This window comes from Urocitellus parryii, chromosome 9 (assembly GCF_045843805.1).
Source record: "Urocitellus parryii isolate mUroPar1 chromosome 9, mUroPar1.hap1, whole genome shotgun sequence".
NCBI lineage: Eukaryota > Metazoa > Chordata > Mammalia > Rodentia > Sciuridae > Urocitellus > Urocitellus parryii.
The window spans coordinates 109,236,597-109,250,979 of record NC_135539.1 but is presented as its reverse complement, the minus strand read 5'-3'; positions in this window follow the sequence as shown (position 1 = coordinate 109,250,979).

Below are 14,383 nucleotides of genomic sequence, written 5' to 3'. Positions count from 1 at the left end.
TTTCATGGCTGAGAGGGTATGCTTTCCTTCTCCACGGTGTTGGTTGGATTTTACCACATTACTTAATTTCCCAATGGAGTGTTTGTTCTAGAATGCCACATAAGCAAAGTCTTAAAATGTGTCAGTGCCATGTGCCTGTTTGCTTGGTATTTGCCATCACCTTGGTTACCTCACTGGTTCACAATAAAAGTGGCACATGGAATAAAACTACCTTGGCTGCTTGAGGCAAAGTCATCGAGACAAAACTACAGGCACAGTCTGCTGCCTGGCTGTGACCATGATAATCATGTTTATTATTATATGCCACTGAATTTGGTGGTGGTTTATTATGCAGTGACAGCTGACTGTTATAGAAATTTGTACCCAGAAATGAGTGCTTATATTAGCAAAAACCTAAAATATATGGGCCTGGCTCAAGGAAACTGTTAAATGAAGCTGAAGAGATGGCAGGTTGTGCTATGTGATGGCAAAACATTTGGTAAAACGTCTCTTATGATACTCTGGAAAGAAAAAAAAAAGGTACTTAATGAACAGGTCAAGTTGAGTGAGGGATTTTGAGACAAGATGTAGTAATATGAACTGGTTCCTGCTGATTACATGTAATAAGATGTTACAAGAGAGGAATGAGTTCCAAAAAGAACTGGCATTAGTACAAACAGAATTAAGAGAAAACATAAAATCTAAAATCTTCAGAACTTACAAATGAAATGTTTTATAACATTTCAGAAGGCTAAGGATCATTGGCTTCTTTGTCCCCTATTCTTCCCTTTTTAAAATAGAAGTGTGTATTGTGGTTGTTGTTCTTGATCAATGTTGAATTAATGTTGGGTGTGTGATGGACAATGAACTTGCTATTTTTAATAGATAGGTCTCTAGATCAAAGAGAGACTTATAAAATGTGAGGTCCTGGAATTTGAACTGTTTTAAAATTTCATGTAACTTGGGAAGTTCATGGGAAGGTGTGAGTATGTTTCAGATGTGGGAGGGATCTGAATATTTATTAATAACTGATCACAATGGAAAAGTTTAGATTACTGGTTAGCAGAGAATCTGCCCTCTGTCTTCTTATCTTGCTGTGAATTATGCCAAGATGGTAGAACTTGTCAGCTTGCACTCCTCCCATCATCATAAGAACAAACCCTGGGTTCACCCTAGGTGAACAGACATATGAAGCAGAGTTGAAGAAGTGTATTGATGCAATCATGGTGGGTAGCATGGGGGCTGGGCTACTGGCTCATGTCACTTACTTGCCCTTTGGTCATACTTGGGCTCAATCCTGGCTATACTACTTTCTTTTTATGATTATTTCTGTTGGGCCTACCCAACAATATGATTTGGTCTGATTGAATTCAACTAATGTTAAGTTCTGTACAAACAGCCATTTGGTATTTCATGTTCTAATGTTGCATGGCAAATAGGGCTCAATGACATGCCAGGCACTATTTTTTTTTCTTTTCAAAAGGTATATAATGCTTTCCTGTAGATAACATTGCCTACTTTCATAATCTCTGGGACATGTATCATGATTATCCCCTTGAACTTGCCATAAATCCCAAACTTCATCTTTTCCTACCACTAACACATCCAACATCAGAAGGTCTGCTAGGTCATAGGATCCAAGAGGCAGCACTAAGCATGGATCTATTGCAAAGACCTTCCTGCTCTAGCCTGTGCTCCGAGTTGACTTCTTTCCACATCTCCTGGGACTTGACAAAAAGAGATATTCCTTAGTGTATAATGTATATATGAAATTCCAGATACCAGAGAATCCTACAAAGAATCGTGCTTCCTAATTTGCTGATGGTATGCAAGATACAGAATTTCATTTACTTTGGGTAGGACTCCTGGTGTACTCCTGATCACTGATCCCCTGAAAATTCTTAGGAAGAGGTAGGCTCTTTATCTTCATAGAGTTTATCTCCTATCCCCTGAAGCATATTGTCTAATTAAGACCTCCAGCAGGGTAGTCACTTTTGCTTACATTGTCTAATCAGCATAATGTCATAGATGTATGAGATCAATATGATACCCTGTGATGTGTCCAGATGGTACAGATCTCTTCAGATTATATTATCAGCAAGTATGGGAGAGTTAATATATCCCCAAGATAAAACTGAAAGAGAATATTTTTGTTTATTCTGTATGAATGTAGATAATTTCTGGTCCTCTTTTCTGAATAGTAAAATCAATTTGCCAAGTTAGTGTCTATAGGACCATATCAAGCCTGACAGATGCCATTGGGGTTATTACTTGTGGAGCTTGTGGTAGTCTACAGTTGTTTTTCAGGAAGTCATCTGGTTTCTTGAGGGTCTAGAGGCAAATTAAATGGAAATAAAATACAAGCTACCAGTCCTGTGTCTTTTAGATCTTCAAGGATGGCACTAAATCTCTGCCAGTCCAATCTAGAATGTGATATTGTTCTTGGCTGTGGGTGAGGGACAGTTTCCAAAGCTTCTATTTGGCATTCTACAAAACAGTAGCTCTTACCCTACAGGTCAAGGAGACACTGTGTTGGCTGCTCCAACTGCCAAGTGTTTTGATCCCAGTTATTCACTAAGAAAATCAAGAAACGGATCCACAGTAAGCCAGGTTTAATCCTGTGTTCATTTATTTTTTGGTCCTTGTGTGTTCCCATTTTTATACGAGGGCCAGGATAATACTCTATGTCTGTGAATATCAATGTTGCCTCAGATTCTGTTCAATGTTATGAAAATGTTTGGGCTTTCCTCTTTTCTCCCATATATAGTCATTCAAACAAATGGACAAATGTATCTTTTGAAAAAAAATCCTAAAAGAATATTCAATATGTTATACTTATCGAGTGACATTACAGGAACCATACTTCAGAAGACTTTGCCAACCCTTCACTTAATTGCTTCTGGTCTAAAAATTGCCTCAGGTCCAGAAACCAAGCAAGGGGTCATGGTATTTTATGGATGAAACTGGCATCAGCCTCCTACTTTTCCATTCTTGCCCTATTTTGATTATATATATTCAGAAACACCTACCTTGACTGCCCATCTATCTTGTCCATCAGATTCCAGGTACGATTAACCCTTTTCTTAAATCATCGTAAATCAATGCACATTGGATGCCCCTCTAATCTCACCAGTCATTATAGAATCAAGGCTCTCAAGCTTTGAATGTTAGGAACTTGAATCTGGCTTTCATTACCTTGAGACCCCATTATTTCCATTATATCAGTAAGTCAAGTTTTGTGATAGCTACTCCCATAGTAGAGTGCTATCTCTGAAATTGTTAGTAATGCTATCCTCCACTTTTGATCTCATTCTTGATGATATTCATCAATAGTGTTCTCTTGGTCTTTCCATGGAACATAATCTTTTGGTGGATCTTCTGGTTTCTTTTTTATTATTTATTCTAATTTGTTATGTATGACAGCAGAATATACATTATAATTCACACTATACATATAGAGCACAATTTTTCATATTTCTGGTTGTACACAAAGTAGAGTCATCAATAGACTTAAGAATCATATGATCATCTCAATAGCTGCAGAAAAAGCATTCAACAAAATATAGCACCCCTTCATGTTCAAAACACGAGAAAAATAGGGATAAAAGGAACATATCTCAACATAGTGAAAGCTATCTATATGCTAAGCCCCAGGCTAACATGATTCTAAATGGAGAAAAATTGAAAGCATTCCCTCTAAAACCAGGAACAAAACAAGGATGCCCTCTTTCACCACTTCTATTTAACATAATTATTGAAACACTGGCCAGAACAATTAGACAGATGAAAGAAATTAAAGGGATATGGATAAGAAAGAAGAACTCAAATTAGCGCTATTTGCTGATGATCTGATTCTATACCTAGAAGACCCAAAAAATTCCATGAGAAAACTTCTAGAACTAGTAAATGAATTCAGCAAAGTAGCAGGATATAAAATCAACACCCATAAATCAAAGGCATTTCTATATATCAGTGATAAATCCTCTGAAAGGGAAATGAGGAAAACTACCCCATTTACAATAGCCTAAAAAATAAAATAAAATACTTGGGAATCAACTTAACAAAAGAGGTGAAAGACCTCTGTAACAAAAACTACAGAATGCTAAAGAAAGATATTAAAGAACACCTTAGAAGATGGACAGATCTACCTTGTTCTTGGATAGGCAGAATTAATATTGTCAAAATGACAGTACTACCAAAAGCATTATACATATTTAATGCAATTCCAATCAAAATACCAATGTCATTCCTCATAGAAATAGAAGAAGCAGTCACGAAATTCATCAGGAAAAAATAAGAGACCCAGAATAGGTAAAGCATCTTTAGCAAGTGAAGCAGGTGGATCTTCTGGTTTCTAATTATACATCCAATCTACCACAGTCACTTCCCTGAGCCTGAGCCTTCTAATTATTCCTTTGCTATCTGGGTTAATCAGCTTTCCATAGCTGTGACAAAATACCTGAGAAACTCAACTTAAAAAGAGGAAAATCTTGTTTTGGCTCATGATTTCAGAGGTTTCACTCCAAATTCAGGTGACCCTGTAACTTTGAGCCCATGATAGGCATAGCATCATAGTGATGAGTGCATGGTACAGCAAAGCTGTCACCTTGTGGCCAACAGGAAGAAAAGGAGGAGGGGAGCAGCTGGGCTAAGGTATCTATATCCCTTTCAAAGGCATACCCTCAGTGACCTAACATCCTTCCATGAGGCCCTACCTCTTAAAAGTTCTACCACCTTCCAAAAGCTCCATCAGCTGAGGATCAAGCTTTCAATGCATGGAAGAGGGCATTTAAGATTCAAACCACAACACTATCATTTACAGCAACTCAGTCATTTTTGTTTCACTCAGAAGAACTTTGTTTTCTAAGATTTATTCTAGCAGTGAGCTTTTACCAAAATCTAAAATATTTTCCAGGATATAAAACCCATATCCTGAGACAGTGAGTGATTCCTATCCCTGAACACCTTTAATAATCGTTTTCACATGTACTCCTCTGATTTCCATAGATGGTAATTCTTGCATCTCCTGTGGAATATGGTCTCTTTCTTTCCTTATAAGGTTCAACACTTTTTCATGTTGATTATTCTGGAATTTCATTTGTCTGGCAACTGGAAAAAGAGGCATATAAATAAAATATAAATTATAGCACGATATTGAAATTTGTACAGGTACATATAAAGAAAGGCACACCTATTGCCTTGTGGGGCAAATCTTCTGTAGTGTCTTCCCAAGTAAGGGAAGTGTTGTTGACTCTTATTAAAGAGGGGTAGGCAACCTCTGCAAAGTATAAGAATTCAAGCGAATCTACATAAACACAATCCATGTGGATCCACCCAATTGTTTCTGAAACCATATTTCAAGGTCCAAAGTTTCCCAGGAAGGGCCCTGGCCTTAACATTACACCTTTGGCTGAGCACTTAATATTGAAAGCTCCATGACCCTCACTCTCTGTCAGATGCTGTTTGTTCATGCATCAATTTCAGGAGACAATGAACTATTTTTAAGCAACCAAGGAAGCACTCTGGCCAACACACTTAATTTTTTGGTTATTTGTTAATTACCCTTAGTTTCTCATCATCTCACTGTTGCAGGTCAAGGTTGTCTTGTGTGTATTGTTCCCTTATATCTTTCCAATTCCCAAATCATCACATGAGGAAGTCTACCCCCATTCGCTGAGACATTTTCCAAAGTAAAAATGAATGGAAGTTGTTTTTTTTTTTTTTTCAGCTAGGTTGCCACCTTATGCTAACAACTGTCTGTGAACAACATACCAAAGCCAGATGGTAGTCAGGGATTCATTTTCTAAATCCCATCTTACCGGTTGCCTTCTTGAACCACTTCCAGCAACGACCATGTCAGTTTGGCATTTCAAAGAAATGAATGTCAAGTTAGTGTCTAAAAAGCAAGAGATTTGTTGAAATAAAAAGGAGCAAAGGAACTGGAGTAAGCAGGGTGAGCTTCAGATCATAATGCAAGCCAATTGGCCCTGAAAGTAGAGAGGGAATGAAAATGGATTAGGTGGGAAGAAGGAAGGACCAGATAGAAAGAACCACAGAAGACTGCAATATAGTTTGGCTTGCTCCATTGCTGTGGTTTGGATCTGCAATGTCCCCCAAAAGCTCAAGCATTGAAGGCTTGGTCCCTAATGCATTGATGTCCAGAGGTCGAATTCTGGAAAGTTATTGAATCATGAGGACTCCAATTTCATCAGTAAGTTAATCCACTTGATAGATTAATAATTTGAATGGGCTACTAGGGAGAGGTAGAAACTGCAAGCAGGTGAGGCCTGGCTAGAGGAAGTAGGTTGCCAGATGAATACCCATGGGGACTATATGCTCCCTTCCCCTGCCTACCCCCTCCTTTCCAGCCACCGTTACTTGAGTAGCTTTCCTCCATATCAGTATACCGTCATGTTGTTCTGCCTCACCTCAGGCCCAGAACAACAGAGTCTGCCAACCATGGACTGAAACCTCTGAAACCATGAGCCAAAATAAACCTTTTTGTATTTAAGTTGTTTGTAACAGGTATTTTGTTTACAGTAATGAAAAATTGACCAACATACCTATGTTAGGCAGAAAAGGCTAAGTTTTATTTTGAACACACATACCCTTGCGCTTGGGGCTGGAGCTGCTGGAGAAATGGGGTTTCTAGCTTAAATACTATGTAGGAGCCCCAAAACACTGAGGCTGGAGACCATCAACTTAGGGCACTCATGGGAGATTTTCTGTCCTGATCTGAGCAATGTGCTTTCACACCTGCCACAATCCCCTAGCTTAGGACAGGCCAAGAGGGCTGTCCAGCTCATTAAGTTCAGTGAAATAAAAAAATACATCACACTTTCTCCTTTTATTAAAGGCCTACTGTGTGTCAAATAGTCTGTTAGTTTAATGATACAAAAAAGATGAAGGATATAGGTCATTGGGGTATGACCTTGATACTATATCTTGGGCTGGCCCCTTCCTTGTTTCTCCCCTCTCCCCCTCTCCCCCTCTCCTTCTCCCCTTCTCCCCCTCTCCCCATGATTAATACATTGTCTGCCTTGCTGCTTTAATTCTACAGAGAACTAAGACACACATAAAACATGAATTATAGTATGATGTTGAAATTAGTATGAGTATCTATAAAGGTCTCCAGGAGCCCAGATGAGGTTTTCATTCCTTCTGTCTTGGCCAGTCAGGGAAAGTTTAGAGATAAGGCCATTAAAAGAAGAACAGGAGTTTGGCTGGCAGGTCACAGGCCAGGGCACTCTGGGCAGAGAGAACCGTGTCCTCGGAATGCCTAGCACAGTGACTTGGGCAGGTAGAGCCTGCTATGTACTGATATAAGCATGGTACTGAAAGTGGGAATCCTTAAGTTGCCAAGCATAAAAACTAACTCAAATAAAAGGAGAGTTTTTAAGGGACCCTAGGAATCTCACTGTATCCAATTTTTTTTTAAATGTATTTGAGTCTCATGAAAATTACAACTGAGTGTTGAAAAAGTTTTCTAATCAAAGCAGTTGTTCTCTGCATCTTAATGTCCCACAGCAGTTATACGCTTCTGCCTTCCTCTGTGCATCCATTTCCTCTTCCCCACAAATGATCCACTTTTCCACTGTCCACTTCTCAGATGCAGTCCCCTCCTCCTCCCAGTCTACACAAACTTGTTGCCCTGGCCCTTTCCACCAATTAGCAACAGACTCTACACCCCTCTGTCTCTAAGTGGTGTCTGCAACTTAACTTTGACATGCGTTAAAGAATAAGATGTATTGATGGGTTACTAAAAAGATGGACAGATATGTATGAAAGAAAATAAAAGGATCTAGTGGTGGGTTTGTAGATATTTAAGGTGTGATTCTTTCAATCTTTCTAAGTGTTTGAATTTTCTCATCATGAAATGGTGGTAAAAGAACACATTTCCAAAAAGGGGAATCTGATTGGCCCAGGTTATCTCTGTGCTTGCCTAGATGAATCTGAGGTCAGGTGACAAGTTGGTGGACTACCTTTTTGTTGGAGGTTCCTGGTTCCATCAGCCATGGCTATGGTGACACGAAGTCAGGTGATACATAGGGCTGTTTCCTCAAGGGATGGTACACAAGGTTGACACTGAAACACACCTTCGTACAAGGTTTAATGGTAATAAGGAAGCAATAAACAGCGGAATTAGATTGTTACCATACTCAGGATGGGAATGTTGTATTTGTATATGTAAAACTTTGAGAGCCAAGGGAAGAAGGAAAACTATTCCGTCATTCTAAGTGCCTCCTTCCATTTGATTACCAGTTCTGCCTTTCTCTCCACCACAAATTCCATCACTCAGAGGGAATGCATCCCTGGTCTCAGCAACAGGCAGATTGCTTTTATCTGCCAGGAAGTAGTGAACCTTGATTTAAGGATCCCTTAGGTAAAGGGATGGGATGAGATACAAGCAAGGCCAGGGTGAAGAGAGAGGGTGGCAGGAGGAAAGAGAAACATGTAAGGTAAAACAATTTCTATCCACTGACAAAATATAGATGGTGAACTCAGAAGTTTTCCACCATAATAAACAAGAAGAAGATGTGCAAGAAGTGGACATATAACTTTATGACCTGTGAAATTGAATTGCCTCTTACGGGTTTTTACCTTTTGGTGGACAATGAGGAACTTCGTCATCTCAGGCAAGGATGGGTCATAAAAGCCACTGGAAGGCGAGGAATCAGGCCTGTCTGATTAGAATCCAGGAGGCCTTGGTTTTTCAAGCCAGGCTTTATATATTTGAGCTTCATCCACTGCAAGTCATGAGCTTTGTGAATTACAGTGCTTCTCGGGGGTGTCTCACCCAGCACCATAAACACCAGGGAGAGGCAAGGCCGTGCTCTTAAATCAGTACCTTGGGAGCAAAGGCAAGCCTGACACAGAAGACAGCTAGAGGGTTCCCCCCAGCGATGGCAGCAGCACCCAGGTTTTTAATATTTGAGGTCCCACTGAACAGAGTTTTCTTAACTCACCTGTGACCTACCAAGGGCTGTACTTGGTAACACAACTTACTTCATCAACCCAGCTCAGGTAACCAAGAATTGAAGCACACCATCCCCTCTCCCATCTTCTATCAAAACTAGGGAAGGAATGAGGTGAGGCAAAGTAGGCAGGAATCATGGGTCCTTATGCCGCTCCACCAGAGACTGTGATTAGAATGTCAAGCTCTGAGTTATTCTGTTCACCTCCTCTGATGCCTAAATATTTTTGAAGGCTTCATCTCTTCCACATGCCCTTTACCTCATCTTCCTCCCTGTCAGCTCTGTCCTAGTCTCTCTCTTGGATTAGAGATGATTCAACTATCTTCCTTGACTCCAGAAGGGCTTCCTCAGACCGTATCCTGTGAGCTGCTATCAGGAGATGTTTGTTAAAGGAAACCCTGGTGAAGGCTTCACCCTTCTCACCATCCTGCAGTGGACTCCATGTTCCTAAACACAGAGTTCTACGTGGGTGAGTTGGCCTTCTGCTTCTTCGTGATCTCTTCCTGGAAACCATCCGAATCCCTAGAATGAGGTAAGTCCCCTTCCTTGTGCTCTCAGGCCCCCAGGAAGAAACTCTATTGCAATGATACGACACAGCTGGTCTGCCCTCACGTGAGGTAAGACTGCAAAATTTGGTAAAGAGGAAAAAAAAAATGATGCTCTTCTCTTTTCAAGTGGAAGAACTGATCTATGACTAACGAGATGGATGGGGTCAAGAAAAGGAAAGAAAGCTTTGTAACTGCCGAAATCTCTCCTTCCATTCTGACCAGACAACCTGATCCATTCTATCTAAACTCTACCCCCATGCCATGGCATTGAGGCAGAATTTGGATTCCTTGGCGCTGAGAATACAATAGGGGATTTTTACCTGAGTCTTTGAAGAGAGTACAGCAATTCCATCCAGACCAGAAAGAGAAAGATTGGAAAGGATAGAACTTGAGGACAAATAGAAGGGAAGATTCAAGACCTGAGAGGGCAGAGACTGGACCCAAAATCATGAGTCAGAAACAAATGTAACAGGAGTTGGAGGAAAGGTGGGGGAGTATCTCGTGTAAATAGAATAGGGGAAGGGGACCGAAAGAAGGAAGGCAGGAGGAAAAGGGAGGGTATTGGGAAACAAAATTTTTATTTTTATATTGTGCACATGTACACATATGTAACAATAAATCACAGGATTATATGTAATTACAACACGCCAATAAAAATTTTAAAAAATTTAATAAGAAAAAGAAAACAACAAAAAAATGTGCTAAGAGGGCTAGAGTGGCCCTGTGGATTTCCGATAAACAATGGGCTCAAGGACCAAATGGCTATTGTGTCTTGTCTTTGGATGTAAACAGATGCATGACAGACAGATGATTAAGTGCATCTTAAAGAACGATGGGGAAACACATAGTATCCTCAGACTAGCAAAATACCTCAGGGTCTTGCAACCAGGTTATCACTTTAAAAGAAATCAATTTATCATGAAATTAGTGAAAATTAAGTTTTGGGGCTCTGGACTTTCATGTGTCCCTTTTAAGTCCCTAAATATAAAATTTTATTTGTAATTTTCTATTCTTTCCCTTGTATTCACTTCAGGCCCCACAAAATCTGAATTATCTCTACCTTTTCACTCTGCCACACTAAATCATTTTAAAAGGTTAAGCAAAATTTTCAATCTCAAGTATACAACTGGTCACACCCTCCATGAGAATTACCTCCAAAATAGGAGTCAACAAAACCCTAAAGGAAACTTCCCAGGCACATAGGAACTTGAAGTCTAAGCAAAGGAAATGAAATAGAAAAAAAAAAAAAATCTCAGGATGTACGAATGCCCATAATAGCCATATATAGACTCTAGTTGGCTCCCATGAGGTCATAGTGATCTTGTAGCTTACCAAAGTGACATGGCTTGAGTGTCAGAGCATATAGAGAGGGCAGGAGGAATTATATGTAAATGAAGACCAAAGAGATTCAACTAAGGAAGAAACGGTGTGTGTGTGTGTGTGTGTGTGTGTGTGTGTGTGTGTGTGTGTGTTTGTACTCATGCACATGTGAGAGAGAAAGAAAGAGCAGAAATGGAGGAGGGGAGAGGAAGAAGGGAGAGTGAAAGCCTGAAAGTCAGGTAAGAGACCCATTGAAAACATATGTAAATAGATGGTTCCGAGGGAAAGACAAAAGTATAAAGTCAATTTAATTTTAAGACAATGAACTGCACCTGTCAAATAAATTTCTCCTCTCCTTCAGTGAAGAGCCGAGTAGAATAAAAACCAATCTCTCAAAAAATTCAAAGGGAAGAAAAACAAAGCTTAGTAACAGAACAACAAGCTTCTGCCAGTCTAGGTCACTGCGGCTTCATTCCCATCACATGGGGTAGTGACAGGCTGGGAAAATGAACCCACCCAAGGCATGTGTGCATGTGTGTGTGTGATTAGGCTGAAATATAATTAGAGTCTCGTGGCTACCTTACAAGTGTGATATGAGATTGGAAAAATATCAGGGAGACACTCCAGAGCAAATTTATTTTTCTCAATCAGTTAATAGCCTGCCTGAATTTCCATCATTAGAGCAACATATTAGAGATTAAACACACTTTTCATGCGGTCTTCACTCAAATGGCAAATGCCCTTGGTAGGGTCAACACCATAAATTATTATCAACTTTCCATAAATTAGGACATCATTAGGATCACATTCTTATGGTGATTGGAGGGCTGAATGATCATTATCCTGAAAGCACAGGAAGCCAGAGAGCAGATGGACTTCAAGCCCAGCTTCTGAAGTTCTTGCCTTCCCCATCTACATACACCCCCACGTGCTATTTAGAATAGTTTAGCTCGCAGTCTGCCTCCCTGACTTTGCTGTTCTAAAAGCTATTTAGTCAAACTAGTCCTGGGGCATTAGTAAAACTGGCACCGAGAGAACACCCAGGCAGCCCCGTCTGCCTGGTGACAGAGCTGCCACCATCCCATTCTCACCCATGCAGAGTTGCTGAAGCTCGTTCCCCATTGCTCCTGGGTTGGCAGCCACTGGAAAATTGACAAAGGAGTAAAAATCAAAAGGCAAAGTCTCGTTTTCATTTGAGCATTAGGAGAGCAAATGGAAAAGATGAGAATCAAAGGGATTTTATTTAAGACGCCTGATTTTGAGGCGGAGGAAAATAAGGGGTATCTTAGTCCTCTTTCCAGCCCAGTGATGGTGAAAATAAAGCTCCAAGATGATCTATAATGTAAAACTTTGGAAATGACTTTGTTTCAGGGGGAAAAACAGCTCTGGAACTTACAAATGTCAGACAGTCTCACAGATTGCTCGCAGGAGAGGAAGGCTGCTCAGTGCTTGGTGGGATTGATGGGCAGGGAGGAGGAGGGTGTGCACTTGTAGATCTGACAGGATCCTCCATCAAACCCAGGACCTCCATGTGGAAAGCGAGCAGCATGCAAGGAGCCGCATCCTATGGGATAGTGGAAAGTCAGCAACGTACCCAGGGGCGTCATGATAGAGGAGATTGTGGTGACTCCATGAGGAAGGAGAGAACATACAAGACAGAACACATGCCACTGTAAAAAAGTAATAAATGACTCAAACCCAGAAAGCTAATGATGATCTCCTCTCTTCACTGAGTTCCCTCATCCTACAAATAATAAAACTACGCGATCAGCAATATCTAATAGGTAGTGAGCACCTACAATGATACCAGGTCATGGAATATACAATAGGCATAAAGTCTCCCACTTAATCTTCACAATGCTTCTATTAAGTCGGGACTGTTATCAAAATTGTACAGAAGGTCAAACTAAAACAGTTTAAAAGGTTTAAGTAATTTAAGCAAGGTCACCTTGATTAGGGACTCTGGCATCTGCACTCCCAACCTCTCAGAAAGCACAGAAGCTTGTGCCACAACCAGTTGAGAGCTGATCCAGGCCCAAATTCCAGGTTCCTGTTGTAGAGTCCTTAAACAACTGATACCTGTTGCTCCCTCCTGAGCCAGAAAGAACACACTCTCAGTTATTTCTCACGGTACTGCAATATCTAGGGAGAACCTCATGACTCATTCAGAGTTGCCTGGGAATCACCCAAGTGTCCCAGGGAAATGGACATTGGCTTGTACTGGTAACAGAAGTTTCTGGTTTTGAAGAGAAAGTGTTGGGGTTTGTCATGAAGAATAGCAACATATCACTGTAATTTGGGCACTATCCAGAAGTAAGGTTTTAGCGTTCTCACGTGGAAGTGTGCAGTGAGCTGGTTTTTACCCAGAGAGTACATTTTGTGGATGAGTGGTTATAAAATCCTCGGGTTAAGAAAGACCTTGAGGAGTCATTTAGCCCATTGCCCTTCCTCCAGGCAGCATAACATTTAAACTATCTTTAGAAAGTGATTTATTTTATTTCCTTTAAAAAATAAAAATATCAACAAGGACTGCCACAATCCCCTTGTGTTCAACAGTTTTACTCTTCTTCAGGGTCAAAGAGTTCTCCTAAGCATATAACCCAGGACATTCTAAGGAAATACAAAACTATTTCCTGTCCTCTGTTTTACTGAGTTCTCCTCCAGAATTAACAGTAATTATGTGCATAGCATAGTTCAAGGACTGAGGATTTATCTGGCCCTAACCTTCCTTTGAGGTAACTAAATATATTCAGCCACATCTGATATATAAGGATCTATGTGGATGCAATGAATAGCCCAATTAGTGATCTACAAGAGTCTGAAGTGTAAACTAAAAAGAAAAAAAAAACCAAAAAAACAAAAAACTGTTCAGCTAGCAGCTTGTTACTAATCCCAAACCAATACAGAATGAATCAGGGGATCCTTAGAGAGAGAATTCCCAAAATTCTAAAAATGGAATTGAAGTGGGTCTTAGTAAACAGTATTGAGAAGGAACAAGCATGAGTTTGGGGACAGACTTTGTAAGAAGGAACAGATAAGCAAGTCTCTGGCTACATTATCAAAAAAAAAAAAAAAAAAACAAAACTATATCCTCTTCTGAGAAGTGTCCATTTTCTTGGCCCATTTATTGATTGGGTTAATGCTCATCATCTCTAGCAATTAGATAAAAGTAAATCAAAACTACTCTAAGATATCATCTCACTCCAGTCAGAGTGGCAGCTATCAAGAATACAAACAACAATAAATGTTGGTGAGGATGTGGGGGGAAAAGGCACACTCATAGATTGCTGGTGGGATTGCAAATTGGTGCAGCCAATCTGGAAAGCAGTTTGGAGATTCCTTGGAAAACTTGGAATGGAACCATTTGACCCAGCTATCCAACTCCTTGGTTTATACCCAAAGGATTTAAAAACAGCATACTACAGGGACACAGCCATATCAATGTTTATAGCAGCACAATTCACAGTAACTAAATTGTGGAACCAACCCAGGTGGCCTTCAGTAGATGAATAGATAGGGAAACTTTGGTATAAAATACACACAATGGAACACTACTCAGCA